This window comes from Echinops telfairi, unplaced genomic scaffold, assembly GCF_000313985.2.
Source record: "Echinops telfairi isolate 266 unplaced genomic scaffold, ASM31398v2 ScPeMD7_7469;HRSCAF=8507_1, whole genome shotgun sequence".
Taxonomy (NCBI): domain Eukaryota; kingdom Metazoa; phylum Chordata; class Mammalia; order Afrosoricida; family Tenrecidae; genus Echinops; species Echinops telfairi.
In genome coordinates, this window is record NW_022111373.1 from 73,413,138 (window position 1) to 73,428,346 (window position 15,209).

Below are 15,209 nucleotides of genomic sequence, written 5' to 3' on the forward strand. Positions count from 1 at the left end.
GGTCTTACCTCAAACAACAGACTTGTATAGAGCTCACACACACATGGGAATGGGTGTTTTTGGTTTCCTGGTAAGTATGGGAAAGGATGAAAAAACTTCAAATGTGTAAGGTCATAAGTATATTGACTGGTGTTTTGGTTTTGAATGTCTTGTTTGAAACAATGACCCAAGGATGGCAATCACACGAGAAGGACATCTGAGGGGCAGAGATTAGCTGGAGGTGTGCGTGGAAGGCTGAAGCATCGCTGTGCGCTGGATGCTTTATAGAACACACCGGCGCGTTAATGAACTGTCATAGTTACCCTGAGAAAGCAGCGGTTCTTTGTTCTGGCATCTGATGTTTCCGGAAAGGCCTTCCTTGCTGGGAGGAGGCAGCAGCAGTAAGTGGCATGAAGTCGGCCTTTGGCATTCCCTACCTCTACAGGTCAAAGGGCCTCACACCGTGGATGAATTTGAAAGGGGCCAGATAATCCGGCGGCGAATAGTAACGTTGGCTGTCATGCATGTTAAAAGAATGGTAATCAAATCTCATGCCTTGAAGAGTGAGTGCCTCCTGCCCAGGGATTCTTCCTCCCTCTTCCCTCCGCCTGCCCCTGCTCAGGTCTCCACCACAGGAAATCCGACCCATGTGGTGGGAAGAGGGAACACTCTAGCATTGGAGACGGCTCATTAATATGAAAATTATCTGGGCTAAAAAATAAATCTTCACAATCCAGTGGGGGCCAGGACCTGAGGAACGGGGTGGCGGTGGGAGTGGGGAGAAGGCAGGTTTTTCAGCCTTGGGAAGTTTCTCTGGATGAACAAGAATTTTAAAAATTGTAGGAAAGACAAGACCTGACCACTCGTCCTCTAGGTCTGGGAATCCTAGTTCCCACAGTGCTGCAGTGATAACAGAAATACCACCAGAGGGTGACTTCAAAGAACAGACATGTAGTCCCTCACAGAGCAGGAGGCTAGACGTCCAAATTCTGGGCCATAAAGATGACAACCAAGCGATCCAGCAGAGTGGCAGCCCAAATAAAGACATTGCCTGTAAGAACAGTGCCTTCCTGCAACAGCACCAGTAGGAGCCCCGAAACTCCATCATCGATGCCCATGGAAGGAACAGTCCAGAACCCGAACTGTAGTTTGCAATGGGCACATCCTCTGCCAGTGAATTCTTTAAAGTGGTCAGTAGCCAAGATGTCGTGATCTATCAATGACCTCATATGCCGGCGAACGCTGGACAATGAATAAGGAAGACGAAAAAGGGAAGGCATTTCTTCAAATTATAGTGCTGGCAAAGAACACTGAATATACCACTGTCTGCCAGAATAAAGAATACATTTGTCTTGGAAGAAGTAAAGCCAGAGTGCTCCTTAGAGGCAAGGCGGGAAAGACTTTGCCTCATATACAGTACTTGGGACGTGTTAGCAGAAGGCCCCAGTCCCTGGAGAGGCGCAGGATCCGAGAGAAAGAGAGATCCACAGTAAGATGGACTGACAGACACAATGGTGGCAACAGTGGGCTCCAGAGGAGCGATGGCTGTGAGGATGGCGCGGGGCAGGGCAGGGTTTCCTTGTGTTGAACAGATAGAGTCATGGCGAGTTGGAACCAACATGTCACAGCAACACGTCTGGCAGGATAATCCCACTTGGAAATGGACTGTCTTTTTATGTTAATGAGACAGGATCGGGATAGAGTATGTCTTACTTCAATGTCTTTTAAATGTGAAAGGATTAAACAAGCAAAGAGGCCGGGATGGTGGAGGGGCAAAGAAGGAGGTGGATATAGATGCCAAGTCACATGACATTGACCCAGGAAAAGAGACAAAGGCCTTCCTCTAGAGCAGCGGTTCTCAACCTGTGGGTCGCGATCCCTTTGAGGGTCGAACAACCCTTTCACAGGGGTCACCCAAATTATAACAGTAACAAAATTACAGTTATGAAGTAGCAATGAAAATAATGTTCTGGTTGGGGGCTCACCACAACATGAGGAACTGTATTAAAGGCTTGCGGCATTAGGAAGGTTGAGAACCACTGCTCTAGATCCAATAGATAAAGTCTTCCCTTAGAGCTGGTGCCCTGAATCCAAACTCCAAGCCTCTAAAATAGTGAGAAAATACAGTTCTGCTTATTTCAGTCATCCACTGGTGATATTTCTGTTATAGCAACACTGGATAACTAACTCAGTCCCCTTTGCTCTCGTCACCTGCTCATAGGCCGGGCCTTTTCAATGGGCACTCCTCTTAGCTCTCTACACCCTCACTTTCCCAACACTTTACTATTCCCTTTGTGCCACGGACTTTCAACTGTGTCTACACTCCACACATCTGTACTCCATGACTTTCTCTTCTTGTGCCTCTTGGGGCATCTTAACGTGCACATGTCCAAACTTGAACTCTTTTTATGTCCTCTGATCATCCACTTGTAAATCTCAGCACATCCATCTGTGTTGTCAGGTGCCATCAAGTCGGTTCTGATTGATGGTGACCTGGTGCACAACACAACAGAACCCTGTCTGGTCCTGCGCCACCCTCACCATCGTTCCTATGCTTAAATCCATTGTTGTGGCCACTACACCCACCTAGCTCATTGAAGCCCTTTCTGTTTTCACTGCTCCTCTGCTGTGCCCAGGAGAGTCCTTCTCCAGGGACTGGTCTCTCCTGACAACATGTCCAACGTACGTACGCCAAAACCCCATCGTCCTCGCTTCTAAAGAGCACTCTGACTACTTCTTCCGAGCAGACCGATTTGTCCTCCTGGCTTTCTACGGTACTTTCAATAGTTTCCTCTAGCACATCAATTATTCTTGTCTGCCTGATCTAACGCCCAACTTTCACATGCACGTGACTTTGGACATGTTATAAGGAGAGGCCAGTCCCTGGAAAAGAGGACGACACAAGGACTGGGACAAGGAAGCCAACATACAATTGTGAGGATGGTGCAGGACTGGGCAGTGTTTCAGTCTATCTACGGAGGGTCAGTGTGAGGGGAACAGACTTGACAGTGCCTAGCAACAACAACTAAGGTCAGACAGGGATGTGAGTAGCTTTGCTTACATGCAGAAAGCATTGGGAAGTGGGTTGTTGCCGGTGCAGTTAGGTTTAAAATTTACCACTGTATCCTTTGATCTCCCTTATGATTTAAATTTGTTTTTGTTTTTAATACTTTAGAATTTGTAAGATTTTCTGCTTTCCTTTCTTTGGAGATTGGAATCGGTTTTACTTTGTTGTTCTTTTAGCTGGTTTGTTTCCGGGTGTTTTTCAGGTGAATCTATAGCGACAGGAAGTGGATGAATGGTCCCCTGTGGGTGTGGCAGGGGAGGGGGAGGGGAAATGAGGAGTTAATAAAGATGAGTACAAGGCTGAAGAAAATGTTCTAAAATGGATTGTGGTGATGATTGTACAACTCCTTTTGATGTGATTGGGCTATTGAATTGTATGATATGTGAATTATATGCCAGTAAAACTGTTGGGGGTGGGGGAGGTTGGAGGGGCTCAGTGAGCAAGAAGGAGGTAAGAGTAGGGTGAAGTTGGGGGAGGGGACAATTCTTATAGGCTATATCAAGTTGCAGTTGGAAGCATTTAAGCAAAGCATCCATATAATTAGGTTTTTATTTGAACAGATCTCACGGCTCTGTGAAGAATGGGCTCAACTTAAAATGGGCACAGGTGAAAGTGAGGGAACCAGTTTGCTGCTATTTCAGTGGTGCAAGTGGGTGATGGCAGTGGTTTGGACTTGGAGAGTGGCAGTGAACTGGAGAGACAAAGATAATATGTGTGGGGTTTACCGGGCTGGTGATGAATCTGATGTAGAGTGTGAAGAAGAGAAATGTGACAATAGTGACTCATGTCTCCGGTGTCTAGATTGATTTCAGTTGTCAAGGACTTTGTCTTGCTTGGATTCACTATCAATACCCGTGGGAGTAGCAGTCAAGAGACCCAACCACGCATTGCATTGAGTGAATCTGGTGCACAAGCTGGAGTATTGAAAAACAAAGACGTTACTTTGAGGACTAAAGTGGCCCTGACCATGGTATTTTTGATCGCCTCATATGCATGTGGAAGTTGGGTTTTAAACAAGGAAGTCTGAAGAACCATGGGTGCATTTGAATTGGGGCACTGGTGAAAAATATTGGCAGTCCCATGGACTGCCAAAGGACAAAGACGTCTGTATGAGAAGGACAGCCACGGTGCTCCGTAGAGGCAGTGAGGGCGAGACTTCATCTCAGCTCCTGTGGCCGTGTTGTCAGGAGGCACCAGTCCCTGGAGAAGGACATCATGCTTGGTCAAGTAGAGGGGCAGTGCGAACAAGGAAGGCCCCCAGTGAGCTGCATTGACACGGCGACAGCAACAATGGGTTCAAGCAAAGGAACAAGCATAAGGAGGGTGCAGGACCCAACAGCGCTGTGTTCTGTGATGCACAGAATCACCTAACAACAACAACAACAACAACAACATATTGCTTGGCTGAGATTTGGAGGGCGAGGGAATGATCAGAGAGGATGAGAAGAGTTCATTTTGATGACTTCAAATTGTCCTAGATTCATACGTCATACATTCCACGTTCTGATTACCAGTGGACGTTTCCAGCGGTTTTCTCAGTCCAGGCTCTTGTGGTCGCCCCAGTACTGATCCTTCTGCATAGCGTGTGCTTTCGCCGCCTACTATCCTACTCATGTCCCTTAGGTCGGGGTGTAAATATAATTTCTTCATTGCAGCTCTCTGCAATCCCCAGATCTACATTAAGTCCCCCAATTAGGCTCTCTCTTAGTTTCTCCTTCTATTTCCTAGAATTTATGACAACGGAGAATCACAAATACTCAGTGTAATTGCTTGTTTTAATCTTGTCTCCCAACAAATTGCGTGAACTCAGGGAATACACCTGTTTCATCATCATAACCTTGTGCTGAAAACTGCACCTGCCACCTATTAGGGCCCCTTTGCATTTGCTAATGGACGCACACAAGTCAGGTAAGAAAGGACAGGGGAAAGGGTTCTGTCTCCAACAATGCAAATATTCAATCAACTCAATATTTTTATGGGTTTTATTTTCTTATCATAATCTGGGAGCCCAGATGGTGTAGTGTTTACATGTGGGGCTGATAACCACAAGGTAGGCAGTTTGAAACCACCAGCTGCTCACCGGGAGAAAGATGAGGCCTTCTATTCCATAAAGAGTTACAGTCTCAAAACCCACAAGGGCAGTCTACCCTGTCCTGTACGGTTTCTGAGTCAGAATCCACTGGGCGGAAATGAGTTGGTTTTTTGGTTTATCGTAATTTTAAAGTCAGTTATTATTGTGTTAGATAGGGTCAAGTCAACGCTGACTCATCGTAACGACAAATGACAGCGTACACTGCCTCGCAGGGTTTTCAAGGCTGTAATCTTTATAGGAGCAGATTACCAAGTCTTTGTCCTGAAGTGTCATTGGGTGGATTTGAACCACAAACCTTGCTGTTAGTAATTGAGCTCTGAACCAAAGGGCCAAACATTTTAACAAACGATTATGTCTCTTATAATTGATCATCTTGGATGACAAACTTCCTCAAAACTAAGTTCTTGATCATTAAAGTTATTATTGTATCCAACTTGGCTGGGCATATTTGTAAGAACTTGAAAATCAACCATTGAACCAATGAGGTGCTGAGGAGGATGTCACGGGAGTACAGACCTGGTCCAGTTCTCAGGGCATGATGGGGAAAGACAGTCACATGAAATCACACATGGTAGGCAAGGCAGGGCAGCCCTAAATCGTGCTACAGAACATTCTGTCTAAGTATCTTTAGTACATTTAGTACATCATTGCTTGCCTATCAGAGGCATTGAGATGGTATTCTAGAGAATGCTGGGTGGCAACTTGGGGCTACGGTCCTCTGTGAGTTTAGCATGTCACTTTATCTCTCTGAACACCAGCTGTATCATCTACAAAATGGGAACAAAAACACCACCCCTTCCTGAGTCACAGACAAATGAGCAGAATGTCCCCTCTTAGTCAACATCTCCTCCATAACAGGTCATGAATTAGACATATTAACATATAGATCACATCACTCTCTTACAGCAGTCCTGAAAAGGCATCTCTCTCATTTCACAATCTGGCTTCCGAGAAGCAAAATCACATGTCCAATTTCAAAGGTACTGATTACAAAGAGCCATCATCAGAACACTATTTCTTACACCGAGAAAGAGGATGACCCTCCAGGAGATGGATTGACACAGTGGCTGCAACAATGGGCATCACAACAATGGTGAAGATGGTGCAGGACCAAGCAGGGCTTCCTTCGGTGCACGTAGGGTCGCTATGAATTGGCACTGATTTGATGGCACCTAACAAAGACCATGCTCTGCAAAATTTAATATGACTAATTTCGTCAAAGATAGCCCAAAGGACTGAGAAAAGGTATAGATGTGTGTTCTTTCTATGTATAAGCCTTTAAAGATGAAGAAAATGCTATACAAATGTAAGATCTCTTTATTATTATTAAATAAAAATGAAAGTCGACTTCAGATGGACGGCTGGATCTCGTCCATTCCACTGTATACAACGTGACAGAGCCTTGGCGTGCCAACCAGGACCATCTGACAGAAACCAGATGAAACTAGGGATGATCTCTTTACCCTTTGTCCAAAGACTTTTGTCGTGGAATTGCTGGGGTGAGGCTCCTCACAAACTCAAGCAGCGGTTCTTTGTCTCTTTTTAAACATTTGGTTTGTACACCACATTTTTTTTAAAGGGACACATCTACTATATAAAGTAGGAAACACCTGTACATGAGGCACATTCGTGCGGAAACGGTAAGCTGCTGTCACAAGCCGTTAAAACGAAATGCCTTTGTCAGAGCGAGTTAACAAAGTATTTCTTGCCGTGCCATCCTTGACACATTCATCATGCTTTTGCGGACTCTCTCAAAACTCTCAACTGACCGACTCTAACCAGCTTCCCCATTGTGTGCACAAATGAGTCCATTTCCACAGGTCCCGGCATGAGCTTCCCTGTTCAGTGCACTCGGCTGGGCATGGCCCCAGTGACCTGCTCCCAAGCACGTGGGCTCTGAGCTTTAACCAAGGTAATAGACTTGTTGTGGTGCAGAATCAGAAAAGTGGTCAGCTATCCCAAAACCTCATTTACAGAGAAGGACGTGGAGGGCCAGTGGAGTTACGAGAAGCCCACGGGTCATCTCGTAAAGTCAGAGAGCTTATCAAGTGGCAGAGTTAGTATTCAGATGAAGGTCCACACCTTTCACCCCAGTGCTCCTTCCTCCTTGTGACCACGAGCACTGTGTTAGACATCAAGGGAACTCACTCATATTTCTGGTTCTCAGCTTCTTCCGGACAGGAGATTTCGCTTCCCCGGGTCCTTCAAGTTAGACGTGGCCAGGTGACTTAAAATCTAAATGGATTTATGTCACTTAAGAGCAGAGCACTGAAAAACCACTATACAATCTCTGTAGTCACTTCCCTTGCTGTGACGAAGGCTGAAGCATCATGTTGACTGAGCAAGAAGGGAGGGCCTCTATCAGTGCAAATCCTCCAATAACTAGAGAAGCAGAGCCTCCCAGCCAACCTAGTTTGGATACAAGTAAGAGGTTTGGACAAGTAAGAGGTAAACCTTCATTATATGAAGTCTTTGAGATTTTGTCTTAAACATAACTAGCCCAGTCTGACTGTAACAAGGGCACACCATGATGAGATAGATACAGGACCCGGGTTTATGACCCTGGCAAAGGAGAGAGCGAACCACGGCCTTTGACCTGGTCCTTGAGAACAGCTGGCCTAGTGGCCTGGGGACCAGAGAGACCCGGTTCCAATCATGATTCTCTAAGCTGGGGCTGTGACTGCCTCCTGAGCTTTGGCTTCTTGGTCTGTCAAGTAGGAGGGAAACCCGTCTCAGTCTTGAGCCGTGAGAGCATCAGTTATAGAGATCGATTATTTTAGATCTCAAAAAGGTTTGTGGATTGATCCCATACATAGTCATGCCCAAGGACAAAAACACTAAAGTGCCAATCAACCTTCTCGCCAACCCCTTGGGGCTTCTTTGAAGCACAGACTTTACAGGGCATTGCTGTTGCTGTTGTTGTCATTGTTAGGCAGCATCAAGTCAGCTCTGATTCACAATGACTCCTTGTACAACAAAATGAAACACTGCCCATCCTGCCCCGACTTCAGAATTGCTGCTATGTCTGAGCCCATTGTTTCAGGCCTCAGCCACTCCTGTGTGGATCAGAGCCATCTCAGGCACAGGGAGAAACCCAGGATCGTCGGAGGAAGAGCACTGTCAGAGCTCAGTCTGACGTCCGGGAAGCTAAGCTCAGAGATACCACGGACTGTGGCACAGAGACTGTGGGACAGAGTAAAGGAGCCAGGCTGAGACCAGGGCCCGAGGCAAGGACACCATAAGGCCGAAAGGAGGGGCCGCACTCACTCTATGGAACCGTGAGGCAGAGTGAAGGAGGGCTTCATGTTCCGTGGAGGCAGAGGCCGAGGACCTGAGAGAGCCTGGCTGGCTGGCCGAGGAGAGGTATTGCTGTGGATCTGTGACTGTATCCTTGCTGTTCATTAACCTGCTAGCTTCCCTAAGAAGCCTCTGTAGTGGTGAGTACTGTCTGGGAGTCTACATGACCATTCCAACAAATTACTCATCCCAGCATGGAAGTGGGGTGCTGTGGGCAGAATGGTTGGTGTCAGAATAGGGAAAAGGAAGGAGGGTGAAGGTGTGTTTGACCCCTGCTTCATGCCAACAGGGAAGCCAGCAGAGGTCAAATGTGCTGCCCGGAGCAGCAGATTTCCCTAATGCAATGCTTTGGGAGGTAGGCTTATTTTATTCAGGAAATGGCTCGGGATAAACTGAACTACAATATTAATTTCTCTAATAAGCATCCCCCAGTTCATATATGAAATCATAGTGGGGTGTGTGTATATGAGTTGTTTATATTGAATCTCCAAATACGGTCTATGCCTACCAGAAACATTCTTGTCACTTTGTGGGGAGCCTATTAACCCCCTTAAAAATGTAGAAATAAACCATCTTGCAGTGTCTTCTTCGTGTTCCTCTACGCTCACCTGTGCAATGAGTGTTCGCATCAGGCTTGTCCCCATAGAGACCGATTTCTTACTTGTCAGATAAGCATGCTTTAAGCTAATATCCTTGGAAACTCTGTAGGACCATTCTACTTTTCCCTGTAGGGTCACTTTGTATAGGAAGCAACTAGGCAGCAATGAGTTTGGCTTGGTTTTGATTTTAATGTAGGCCACTTAAACATTTTAATTAATTTAATGGTTTTAAAGTTGAAAGAAATTTGAGCACGTAAATACAGTTGAAATCATAGTGGGGTGTGTGTGTGTGTGTGTGTGTGTGTGTGTGTGTGTGTGTGTTCATCATACTTTGCCAAAAAAGATAGCCATGGTTTGTGGGGATATCAGAATTCTGAGAATGGCATTTCCAGCTTCTATCTTAATCTTACACGAAGCAAAATGCCACAATTTTCTATCTCAATCTAATTCTGGAAGGAGTGGATTTAATGGAAAAAACTCTTTAATCATTAACAAAAAAACCCCATAGTGTTTCTGAAGGAAACAGCTTTTCAAATCATTGCCTGATTCTCTCCCCACCAAACCTTCCTTCCCTCCTCCTCCTTCCATTTCTTGAGCTCCGTTCGTTCAATCAGAAGCAGCTTCTGCTTTAGGGCAGTTTTTAAGAAAAACGTGGTTTCCAGAATCTCCTGTTCCACTACGGAAATGCCTGCATGGTTGGAGGGTTTGGTACTAAGAGTCTTTGTTCCTGCTTGGATTAAGATGTGACAAAATCACATGGCCAAGAGTTTAGACCTACATTAGGAACAGGGCTGAAGTCTTTTTCCTTGTGAATCCTTGAAGTCTTCATTCTGAGCCTTTAACACTAGCCATTTTATTAGTTACAGGAGGATAAAAACGGCAATAGTTTTAAGACTCATTCTTGGAACCTTTGAAATAGTTTCCACATTTGAAAAGCCAGTGGCGCTTGTTTATTTGAGAACAAGTCAAGGTGGTCTCACTGCCATGCAGTCGATGCCGACTCACAGTGACCCTAGAGGGCAGGGCAGGACTGCCTCTGGGAGATTCTGAGACTGACTGTTTATGGGAGTAGAAAGCCCTGTCTTTCTTCCTTGGAGTAGTTGGTTGGCTGGAACTGTTGCTCTTTCAGATTGCAGCCCAGTGTATCACGACACCACCAGGGCTCCTGTTTGCTGTAAGCTAACATCCTTGGAACTCTGTAGGGTCCTATTCAAGGAGGAGGAAGCTGGAATCTGGCTGAGACATTTTGAAGATTCTTTTTAATTGTTGAAATATATACCACCAAACATACCGCACAGTCCAAAGTTTTTACAAAGTCAAAACACAAGTAAACATCTTTCTGGTATTCTCTGCTTTGAGCCAACATTAAGGTGACCAGATTTTAACATGGGTAAAGCGGGACACCATTGATAAGACTCATATCCTGGTGAAATAGCCACATGGCAGCCGAAAACTGTATACTCTAGCTTGTCGTGCATTCTTTCCAAAAATCAGGACTTTTTTAAAACACCAGGGGACACAGGACAAATTGTTAAAAATTGGGACTGTCCCGCCAAGAGCGGGACATCTGGTCACCTTAGCACATCCATCTGACATCAGCAATGATATCCCTTGTCTGAATGCAGCCGGAGCCTCTGGCGGCTCCCTGTCAACATGCAGTTGTAACTGTTGTAAAGGGCAGTGGAAAAGGGAAGAACCTCACCGAGCAGGACTGACACTGTGGCTGTAACCATGGGCTCAGACATAAGACCAGCTGTGAGGATGGCACTGGGCAGTGTGTCCTTCTGTTGTGCAAAGGGTTGCTATGAGTTGGAACTGACCCAATAGCACCTAAAAACAACAAACACACCCATCCAATAATTTCTGCATTTTACAAAGTCAGTGGCTCGAATTCACCAGAGAAGGAAGAGACTGCTCCTATAAAAATCTGAAGGCTCAGAAGACCAAACGCACAGTTCTACTCGGCGCTACAGGGGCCTTATGAGTCTAATTGACTCAAGGGCAGGGTGTTTTAGTATCCACTTCAAAATCACCGTCCACTAATATTTCTAACTATCCTCTTGATTTGCTGTTATCAATTTGATTCCATGTGAAAAGTTCTGCCGAAAGCACAATGCCCACAGCAGACATTCTTTACAATTAAGCTCGATTTTTGTTTGGTTTTAAGAAGACTTCAGGATGAAGACAAAGCGAGTGCATAAGCAAATGTGGTGAAGGAAGCTGATGGTGCCCGGCTATCAAAAGATATAGTTCTGGGGTCTTAAAGGCTTGAAGATAAATAAGTGGCCATCTAGTGGAGAAGCAACAAAGCCCACGTGGAAGAAGCACACCAGCCTGTGTGATCATGAGATGTTGATGGGATCAGGCATCAGGCATCAAAGACCCAGAAGAAAAAATCATATCGATGTGAATGAGGGGGAAGGCAGAGACCCAAAGCCCATCTGTAGACAATTGGACATCTTCTTACAGAAGGGTCACAAGGAAGAGATGAGCCAGTCACAGTACAGTATAGCACCAATGAGACATACAACTTTTCTCTAGTTCTTTAATGCTTCCTCCTCACCCACACCCACTATCATGATCCCAATTCTACCTTACAAATCCAGTTAGACCAGAGCATGTATAAGGGTACAGATAAGACCTGGAAACACAGGGAATCCAGGTCAGATAAACCCCTCAGGACCAATAATGAGAGTAGCAATACCAGGAGGGGAAGCTAGGGGGAGAAAGGAGGAATTGATAACAATGATCTAAATATAACCAACCCCCTCCCAGGGGGATGGACAACAGAAAAATGGGTGAAGGGAGTCATAGGTCAGTGTAAGACATGAAAAAAAGAAAATTTATAAATTATCGAGGGTTCATGAGGGAAGGAGGGTGGAGGAGGGAGGGAATGAGCTGATACCAAGGGCTCAAGCAGAAAGAAAATGTTTTAAAAATGATGGTAACATATGTACAAATGTGCTTGACACAATGGATGGATGTATAGACTGTGATAATTGCTGTATGAGCTCCCAATAAAGTGATTTTTAAAAAGAGAGAGAGCGAGAAGGCTTCAGGGTTATTTTGGGTTTAAGATTTTCATACAAAATATTACCTCAGAGCAACACTTCTGGAAACTCACCCAGAAAGTCTGGATTCCATGAAAATTGAAATTCTGCTCCTTATTTTGCCCCCTTTTCATCAGGATGTCTCTTTAGAATCCTTGATCAAAATGATCTATACTAGTAGCAGCACCTACTGATAAATGTTTCATATGTGTGTGTGTGTGTGTGTGTGTGTGTATAAAAACCCATTTGGGGCCTGACTCTTAAAAGGAGCTTATTGGCATGTCCCTAACACTTTACACAGACACACTATTGGATAAAACTTCTCAGTTGGTCTGTTTTACCAAGCGAAGTCCACTCACCTACTGCAGAGCAGATAAGACAGGATGCAAGGATGCTCAGAGACTGGAGCAAAGGGGTTCACAGAGGCAGCAGAAGGCAGAATACTGGTCCCGGTCCCAGGCAGAGCATAAAACATGGGTTAGAGGCATCGTTGCCTCCAAGCAGCTCTAAGGGAAGCTGCTATGAGACACTGTGTGTGACTGTCACCGTGTCTGGGTAACTATTAGAATGCAATCCTTGTGAATGAGAGCCAATTTTCATGCATTCACAGGAGAACCTGATCCAAACATTCTCGCTAGCCCATTATCTTGCACAGTACAGACACACTGTCTGCAAATTTTAGCCCAATAAAAGCAAGGCTGCTGCCTTATTTGCCACTACAGATACAAACCCAAGACTGGCTAAAATGTCATTCCCCTCCAGATCCCTCGAAACAAAAGCAAGTGGGTAGTCTTTGTTTGAATGGCGTAGAGATATTTCCATTTTCAGATGCTGTCCACCAAGTCCTTTACAGCATAGATTAAGGTGGGCTTGGTTGATCAAGCAAAATTGCTGATCCACCTCTAGCACTCAATTAGCCAGGGGTTTTAGCTCCAAGAATACACAGGCATATGGATCAGACATAGGGACTTAAGCCTGAATTAGGAGCCCGAAAGGATTTAAAGTCGATCATTCCTTCCGCCTACACATGTCTGAGGAAGGGCATGCGGCCAGAAAGAGACTGTTGCTGAAGGGTCAGGTAGTGGCCAGACCTTGTGAGGTTGTGACTCCATGCCGTGGAGGAAGAGAGAAACAGAGGCATGCTGCTACTGGGGGAAACACCTCCCAGGGAAATCGTGGCTTGTCAACCAGTTCTGGGAGTGTGTAATCTCGTGTAGGAGCTTTCTCAGAGTGTCCCCTCCCCCACAGTGAAACGGTAGTAATAATCTCTAGTACAGGTATACAGTCTACGGCCATACCACCCTGAACGCGCCTGATCTCGTCTCTAGTACAGGTACACAAAAGTGCTTTCAGCCATATTATCTCTTCTTATTACACCCAAATTCCTGATTTGGAAGTAATAACAATACAGATGGTTTTTAATTGAATTGTGGCCCCCCCCCCACCTAAAAAAAGTATGAGTCAAGTTGGCGGAGCTATGAATATGTAATCATCCTCCATATGTGACCTGATGTAATTATCCCCCCCTCTATGGCGCCGCTATTAAGTAAGTGTTTACTGGTTACTACAAGGTCAGAGGTTCAAACCCACCAGGAAAAAATGAGGCTATCTGCTCCTATAAAGATTCACAGGCTCAGAAACCCTTTGCAGGGTTACTATGAGTCTATTGACCCCATAGCTATTGGGGTGGGGGGCGGTATGTTGTTAATGTGTCAAATTACAGACAGTTAGACTAATGAGGGAGGAGACAATCTCCAGGATTAGACTGGATTGTGAGTCAATCTCTTTTGAGACATAAAAAGGATTAAACAAGTGAGCAGATATGAGAGGCACCTATGACCACAAAGCTACCATGGAGAAAGAAGAGCTGGGAGCCCATCATGTTGGACTAGGGTCCCTGTGTCAAGAAACCGTAGCCCCAGAGGAAGATTGATAACAAGGACCTGCCCCAAGAGTTAAACTACTGATCAACCCCCCTTTGATGTCTCTTTTCCTTCTTGTAGATTACTATCTTCCACTTCACCCAAGTTCATACTTGTCAACTCTCTAATCTATTGCTTAATCTTCCCGTCGACCCCACCCCCACCCCTCCTGTTTGGTGAACTCCCAAGTCTGTTCATTTTGTTATGAAAGTCTTTGTCTTGGATTTTTCTTTATAATAGTGGTCATATACAATGTTTGTCCTTTTGCGATTAGTTAATTTCACTCAGCATAATGTTCCACAAGTCCATCCATGCCACGAGGTATTCTTGGTTTCATCACTGTTTATTAGCTATGTACAATATTCCATTGTGCGCATGGAGCACAATCTCTTTATCTGTTCTTCTGATGGACATTGTGTTGTTTCCATCTTCTTGTATTGTGAACGGTGCTGTGATGAAGAGGAGTATGTATATAGGTGTTTGTGTTAGGATTCCTACTTCTTTAGAGGAATTGCTGGGTCGTGTGGAATTTCTATTAGCAGTTGTGTGAGGTAGCACCACAATGCACATCGATTCGACATATTTACAGCCCCACGTGCAGTGTTTGAGGGTTCCAAACGCTCCAGCATTTGTTTTCTGGTTTTGAATTTGACTGTGATTGTCAGTGTAAGGTGTATCTCATAATTGTTTTGATTTGCATCTAGTGATGATAAGCACTTCTTCATATGTTTGTTAGCTAGTGGTACATCATTTTTGGTGAGCTATCTGTGACTGTTCTTTCCCACTTCCAAGCTGGGATATTTGTCTTTCTCTTATTGAGGTGTTTCCGTTTGCTATAGAATTTAGAGATTAGTCCATTGTCTGTTACATCATTGTCAAAAATTTTTCCACGCCATGGGTTAACTTGTCAGTCTTTAGATGAAGTCTTTCAATGGACATAGTGTCTTTTTGTTAGTAGGTCCCAGTCATCTATTTTATCTTCTACTATGTTTCCTTCATTATATTTTATGTGTCTGTGTTAGGGTTCTCTAGAGAAACAAAACCAGAATGCTAATAATTTTATATATATTTATACAGATAGATAGATATGTAACATAAGAAATAAACAGTTAATTAAATTATAAAACAGTACAAGTGGCTCAGTGCAACTCACTCCCCTGAGACTGTTGTGAGACACTGGTAGTCCTTCAAGCCTTGAGGGCC